The sequence below is a fragment of the Mastomys coucha genome, unplaced genomic scaffold, assembly GCF_008632895.1.
Source record: "Mastomys coucha isolate ucsf_1 unplaced genomic scaffold, UCSF_Mcou_1 pScaffold13, whole genome shotgun sequence".
Taxonomy (NCBI): Eukaryota; Metazoa; Chordata; class Mammalia; order Rodentia; family Muridae; genus Mastomys; species Mastomys coucha.
Window position 1 is genome coordinate 52001434 of NW_022196895.1, and position 7632 is coordinate 52009065.

At 40.3% G+C, this 7632-nt stretch overlaps 1 pseudogene; it reads right to left on the minus strand.

The window, feature by feature from the left end:
* Positions 1 to 1128: 1128 nt before the first annotated feature.
* LOC116087660 lies at positions 1129 to 1531 on the minus strand (annotated as a pseudogene).
* Positions 1532 to 7632: the final 6101 nt, after the last annotated feature.

Below are 7632 nucleotides of genomic sequence, written 5' to 3' on the forward strand. Positions count from 1 at the left end.
CTTGACACAAGCTGGAGTTAATCACAGAGAAAGGAGCCTCCCTTGAGGAAATGCCTCCATGAGATCCAGCTCTAAGGCATTTTCTCAATCAAGGGGGTAGGGCTCAGCCCATTGTGGGTGGTGCCATCCCTGGGATGGTAGTCCTGGCTGGGTTCTATAAGAAAGCAAGCTGAGCAAGCCAGTAAGCAGCACCCCTTCCATGACCTCTGCATCAGCTCCTGCTTCCTAACCTGCTTGAGTTCCAGTCCTGACTTCCTTTGGTGACGAACAGCAATGTGGAAGTGTAAACTGAATAAACCCTTTCCTCCCCAACTTGCTTCTTGGTCCTGATGTTTTGTGCAGGGATACGAACCCTGACTAAGACGGTCACTGAAAGAAACTTATAAAACTGTGTCTACACTGGAATACGGAATTTGGGGTCCAGGGGCATGGCTAAACCTGTGTTCCCAGGCCCTACTCACTCATATTTGGGTCCAGAATAAACTATCTTTTATCCTTTTTGACATGAAGGCTGTGTTTTGCAACCACATAATTGACCCTGGAATAGAGAATGTCAAATAGAGAAAAAGATGACCCACTATTATTCCTAGCTCCAACTCTGATCCTCCCCCTACTCTAGGCTCTTCCTTGTTGTCCTGCACCTCCCTACAGTCTCCTTCCCATGCTTCTCCCGTTCCTTTGACCCCCTACCTCAGTTCATTCTGTCCCCATGCCATCCTTGGCATCAGGATCCATATTAGACCACCTGGTGTCATTCTCTTCCTGTACAGTGTTTGTCCAGCCTTTAACTTTATTGAGATTATTAGCTTGGTATCAGTTTGTTTCTCTGTTGTTAGAATAAAACGCTAACTAAAACCCAGCTGGAGAAGTACAGGATTTATTTTGGTTTATACTATATACACTCAGGGAAACCAGGCAGGAACTCAAGGAACTCAAGGAAGGAATATGGAAGCAAGAACTGAAGCAAAGACCGTGAAGGAACATCTCTCTCTCTCTCTCTCTCTCTCTTTCTCTCTCTCTCTCTCTCCCCTCTTTCTTTCTTTCTTTCTTTCTTCCTTTCTTTCTTTCTTTCTTTCTTCTTTCAGTTTTTGTGGTTTTATTTAAACACTAAACATGCATGCAAGCCATCTATTCATTTTCTTCACTGCGTAGCCTGGTGTTGGGATTAGTGACTCTGATGGTGAGCTGTGCTGTTCTTTCTACCATGGCTTTTCGGTTCTTAGAGGAAACATCATGAGCAATCTCAACACAGTAAGATTTTTTTTTCACATCAGCAGCACTTCAGCTCCTTGATGTTGTGGACCAGAAACTTCCAGAAGTCACTAGACTAACAGCATGTGCTTAGTTTTCTACAGGTTGCTCTAGTAACCAATGTAGAGCATCAGGATCTGACCCTTAAATCTTGTCCACAGTCGATACCTCTCGATTTCCACCATTTTGACATATTGGTCTGACTGGTGCCTGATGAACTTCTTGGTCCTCCTTTTGATGATCTTGCGTTTCACCAGAGGCCAGAGGGTAGCCATGGTGCCACAACACAGATGGCAGCCACCTCACAGGTAGCGCCCAGGAAAAAGTGGAGGAACATTTCTTACCAGCTTGCTCTCCATGCCTTGCTCAACCTGTTTTCTTATACCACCCAGGACTACTTCCCTATAGGTGGCACCATCCACAATGGTAATACATTAATCATCAATCAAAAAAAAATGCCCCAAAGATGTATCCACTGGTGGTAGATCTGGTTGCCAATCTGTTGGAAGCAATTGTTCAGTTGTGATTCCTTCCTTCCTCGTGACTCTAGTCTGTTTCAGGTTAACAATAAACAAATAAACAAACAAACAACCACCAGCCCACTATCCTCTGGCTTTTATACTTGGTGAGACTGTACATGCTTTGTCCATGATTGTGTCCTGTTGCCTGGAAACACACACAAGATGTTTTATTATGGTTAGAAATAAAAACTAGGAACAACACTAAGCACCCACCATCATGGGCAGCATGAGCTGCAGCACGCCCTCCTGATGAAACAGGTTTCTAGCATTAAAACTGGCACTTGGATTATATTTGACAACATCAAAAGATTCATAAATGAATATATAAGTTACCTTTCCATTCTTTTGATTAAAAAAAATACCGTGATGAGGGGCAAGAGAGATGGCTCAGTGGTTAAGAACTCTGCCTTCTCTTCCAAAGGACCCAGATTCAATTCCCAGCACCCACGCAACTGTTTGTAACTCCATCCAGTTTCAGAGGATCTGACACCCTCACACAGACATGCATACAGGCAAAGCATCAATGCACCAAAAATAAAAAATTCATTTTTAAAAAATTGCCATAATGAAAAGCAGTTTTAACAAGAAAGAGTTTATTTAGACCTACAGTTTCATAGTGAAAGTCCATAACGCTCAGGGACGGAGGTAGAAGGAGCAAGAAGCTGAAAGGCCACATCTTCAACCATAATCACAAGACAGTGAACTGAAAGTGGGCAAGCCTATGAATTCTTCAAGCCCACTCCCACTGATATACTCCTAAAGATTCCATAACATTCCCCCCAAACACCATTACTAACTGGGGTCAAATATCTAAGCCTAAGAGGCATACTTCTCATGAAAACCATCACAATTTTGTCATTCATTATGCATTTGTATGTGAGGTGTATACACACACACACACACACACACACACACACACACATATACACACACATATCTTCTGTAAGACAAAACACTAAATGTATACAATAGTCACTTCATGGCCTATATACATTAACATTCATAGGATAAAAATTATCTATAGACTGACTTCTACAAAGAGCATGTTTTGAATGTAGTCTTTAGTAAAAGGAAACAATGGGGTCATTGTTTCAAATGTGAGGGAAAGATGGGGAAGAACAAATACGAAGACTAATTAAAATTGCATCTATAGAGCAACACCTGGAATCCCATTTCAAAGAAAATATTATCCTTATTGTGTAAATCATGTTCTCAGACTCCCCTACATCAGCATTTGAGCAAAATTTCCCACCCCCTGTGGGAAATCAAAGTACAAACAGACAAGTAGCAAGCAAAGCAAAAAGGAGAGAAGCAAGGGGAGCCCACTCCAGAAAAGCAAACAAAAGACGGCTCGATTTTGACAATCATGAGCACAGCTCCCAAGGAAATCTTTCCACAGACATGGCTCTTTGTTGTGACTGCTGTGAGGTATCTCCTGGGTGAGAGAGAACAGACCCCCATTTCACAGGATATTAATATATCTGTGCACAGTTTATCTACCCAATTTAATCTTCTGAATAAGATTAGCTCTCAACACTAGACAACAGGTGTTTCTTTTGCTGCTGTTGACATGTTTCTATGGTGCTGGCCATAGATGCCCAGTGCTTCATATATGCTAGGCAAGTACTCTCCTACTGAGCTACACAACCAGGCCTTAGAGCAATGGCTTTCAACCTTCCTGATCCTGCAATCCTTTAATATAATTTCTTATGTTGGGCTGACCCCCAACCATGAAATTATTTCTCGCTACTTCATTATTGTAATTTTGCTACTGTTGTGAATTATAATGTAAATATATGATAAGGATATTGGATATGTGACCCCTGATGAGGTCAAGACCCAGAGGTTGAGAACCACTGCCCTAGAAGCATGCTTACACAAAAGAAAGTTTAACACTGTTTTGTTTCTGAGAGCTACACAATTTCCTGCTGCTTTAACCTGCCAAGCTTAATAAACAGTACCTTTTGTGGTGCTCCTGTGCCTTGTCATCCTGAATTTTACCTTTAAACAATTAACCATAAGGGACAGTGCCCTGAGCACCTTTCTAATGGGCTTTCTTTACAGATGGATGCTCAAGATGCCATACTTACTTATTTAAGGGTAGCCCCACCAGAATGCCAATGGCCTTGACCATGGCTGTCAGCATCACCCACCCACTCAGATGATCTAGCCGGAGAGCCCTTTCTCTTCTATTCTCAGACAACTTTCTATATTAGTGTATTGCTGATTAAATTTAGCTTCTGTCTGTTCTAGTACATTCTGTGGTTTCATCATTTGTACAATATTTTTTTTCTCTTAGAACAATGAAAGAATTGTCACAATGGTTTCCCTTCTCGTGGTATCAGATGAGCCATGAGCTAAAGTAGTAAGCTGTTCAGGCACAGAGCTAGATCCCGAGGTTTCTTTTTCAGATTTCTACATCTTGTGTGTACGCCAACTGAACTAGGAGCTTAAGCGAAACCAACTTTCACTGTTCCGAGATCTTCTAAGTGAAAACCTTTGTAGGGAACCCCAGCTGTGTATACCACTGCCTCTGATGTATAGTGACCCTAAGATGGCTACATAGGAGTAGCAAAACCCTTCCCAATGGAATGTTTAAAGTCTCCCCTTAGTCTGATGTTTTTCTGACTTAAATGCATTGTCCAGTCTACACAATTCTACTAGAACTAGCAGGATGAGAGCAACTTGGGAGAAAAGTCTTCTGAATCGATGGAACCTCTAAGAACCCCAGGTTAGGAAAGGTGCAGACCACTGCCAGGATCTAGGACTTCAAGCACACTGCTAGGGGGAATATGAAAATATGACTTCAAGAGAGCTAAGCTATTTTAAATATTTATGTTTCAAGAACGAATATCGGAAGTAATGCATTTTAAAAACCGTGCTTCTCATATTGAATGCTCAAGATTTTCAAATATTCATTTAAAATTCCCCATTGGCCTGATGCATAATGAACACACTCTCATATTCCCCTCATATTCTCCTGTATCTGCATAGCCTGATTTAGAGATGCTATCAAAAGTCTCAATCTGAAGTCCTTGAATGCAAGTGAGACAATGTTGCATGGCCCTGCTCACACCCTCACAGGCAATGTGGGCTGTATTAATAAATGTATGGCACCTACCTCAGCACCCAGAACACATAAAGTGCCAACTCCAATAGTAATTAACTCTTGTTCACATAAAGCTCTAAAGCAAATATGTAAATTAAGCACCTTAAGTTTTATGTTTAAATATACTAGTCCCAAGGTGATCTCTCCGTCCAGTACTTTCTAATACCATTACCATGTTACATGGGAAGTTGATTGCACCACTTATTTAACATCTGTTTACCAATGTTTGTTCTTTGTTTCGTTTTTTTTTTTTTTTCAAGTAAAATCAAGAATGTAATTCCAAAGCAGAAATTGTTAACCTGGCCCTAGGGCAGTGGTTCTCAACCTGTGGGCCATGACCCCTCTGGGTAGTATATCAAATATTCTGTATATCAGATATTTACATTACAATTCATAACAGTAGCAAAATTACAATTATGAAGTAACCAAAAATAATTTTATAGTTGTAAGTCAGCACAACATAAGGAACGCTATTAAAGGGTCCCAGCATTAAGAAGGTTGAGACCCACTATCCTAGAGGGATTAAGAATGTGGCAAAATTCAACCTAAAATTAAGTCTCTACATGAATCTAGTTTTTCCTCATCAAGGTATTCAAAGCACCAACAATATTTTCAAAAAGACACATAATCCCCAAATTAATGATCATCTATGTGGGCAACCCTGGTGGATTTCAGCCATCGCAGCTGTGCACACAGCCAGTCTCTCAGTCCTAGGAGACCAAAGTGCTTTATGACAAAGGATGAGCCAGGAAGTCATTCAAGAAGGTTGTGCATGCAATCTTTGAGGCTACCATATTTGATCCCTGTGACTACCTTAACAAAGTGCTCAAAGTAGAAAGCTTCAAGCCACAGAAACCTGGCCCCCATTGCTAGATGCTAAAAGTCTGAGATCAAGGCATCACTGGGTCTAAGCTCCTTCCAAAGCCTCAGGATGGGATGAAGGATGGAGAGCTCATTCTTATCTCTTCCAAACTCTAGGAGCCACCAAGGACACCTTGTACTATAAAGACAAAACTAGTCTGTGTTTCTTTCCTCATATGGCCACCTGCCTATGTATGTTTGAATCCAAAGTGTGTCCTTCCTACAAGGGTGTTTCAGTGAGGAACTGCTTAAAATATTAACTGGGAGGCCATTAGCTAATATACATGTGGGATATAGTTTCCTTTAAAACATGGATTATGAAAAAATATGAAGTGCTCGAACATAGATGTATGCATGTCTCCATATGTTTGTAAGTATGACAGGTCAACTTGAGGTCTGATTCTCTGAAGACATCCACTTTTTTTTTTGAGACAGAGTGTCTCTCTGAGACCTAAGGTTCACCAATTACACTAGGCTGACTAGCCAGCAAGCTCTTGGGTCCAGCCTGTCTCCATTTCCTCGGTATAGAATTACAGAAGTGCAGTGATGCAAATGGCATTTAATGTTAGAGCTAGGATCAAACTCAGGTCCTCAGATTTGTGCAGCAAGCAGTTGACTAAGCCATCTCCCTAGCCCCCAAAAGACAGCCTTAAATAAAATCAACATTACTAATTATTTCATGTTAAGACAAAATATTAAATAGCTAAGATTTTTTTTTAACTCCTCAAGCATTAGAAAGTTCTCACAGAGCTACTGTTTTTTGGGTTTTTTGTTTGTTTTTTGTTTGTTTTTTGTTTTTTTTCGAGACAGGGTTTCTCTGTATAGCTCTGGCTGTCCTGGAACTCACTCTGTAGACCAGGCTGGCCTTGAACTCAGAAATCCACCTGCCTCTGTCTCCCAAGTGCTGGGATTAAAGGCGTGCGCCACCACTGCCCGGCAGAGCTACTGTTTTTTAAAGCCATTTGTAACTCATTTGTAAAACTCCACCCTACCATAGTTACTTCTAATAAACTTTATGTGCCTGCCCATCAAATAGATACATAGATAGGTAGATAGATAGATAGATAGATAGATAGATAGAGAATAAATTAATAATAAATAATGATGATAGAGAGAAAGATAGATAGATAGATAGATAGATAGATAGATAGATAGATAGATAGATAGATAGATAGATATAATAGAGGGATGGATGAATACATGATAGATAATGATGGTATAGATAGATAAATAGATAGATAGATGATAAATAGACTCACATTTGATTTTTGTATTAAAGAGTTTCTCAACACATTAGATGGGATAAAGAGCAGAATTTCTCATTTTCTATATGATTTACATATAGACAGCAAAATTAAAATCATCCATGAGATCTATAAAATGTCAAAATTGGAGGACCAAACAAAAGGACAACTTTATTACATTTCATATATATATTACCTCACAGTTTATAGAGACAAATCTTTCACAAGTCATGAGGGAAGCCATGTGGAATACTCTGCACAGAGTAGGGTATGGGGCAGGATATGGGAGGAGCAGGGGGCTGGAGATGTCTCCACTCTCGCAAGAACCCAGCGTTTGTTTCTCGTTGCTCTAAAAGGTAAGTATTTGCAGTTAATGACAAGCGTGTCCATTTTCCATGTGAGCTCAGGGAGCATTTTATTTTATCTGCAATGAACATACAAATTCTTATAGCCATGCATGCATTCCAAAGGACATTTCTAGATGATGAACGCCCCAGCTCTAATAGATTACCAGCTCTAGGAAGTCACAGTAAAAACTGACCAGAAGCGTGAATTTGGCCAGACATTTGGACCTTTATGTTGAGAGCAGTTTTACTATTTCAAAAACCACTTGATAGATTTAGGGAGAAGAGAGGGACACAACAGA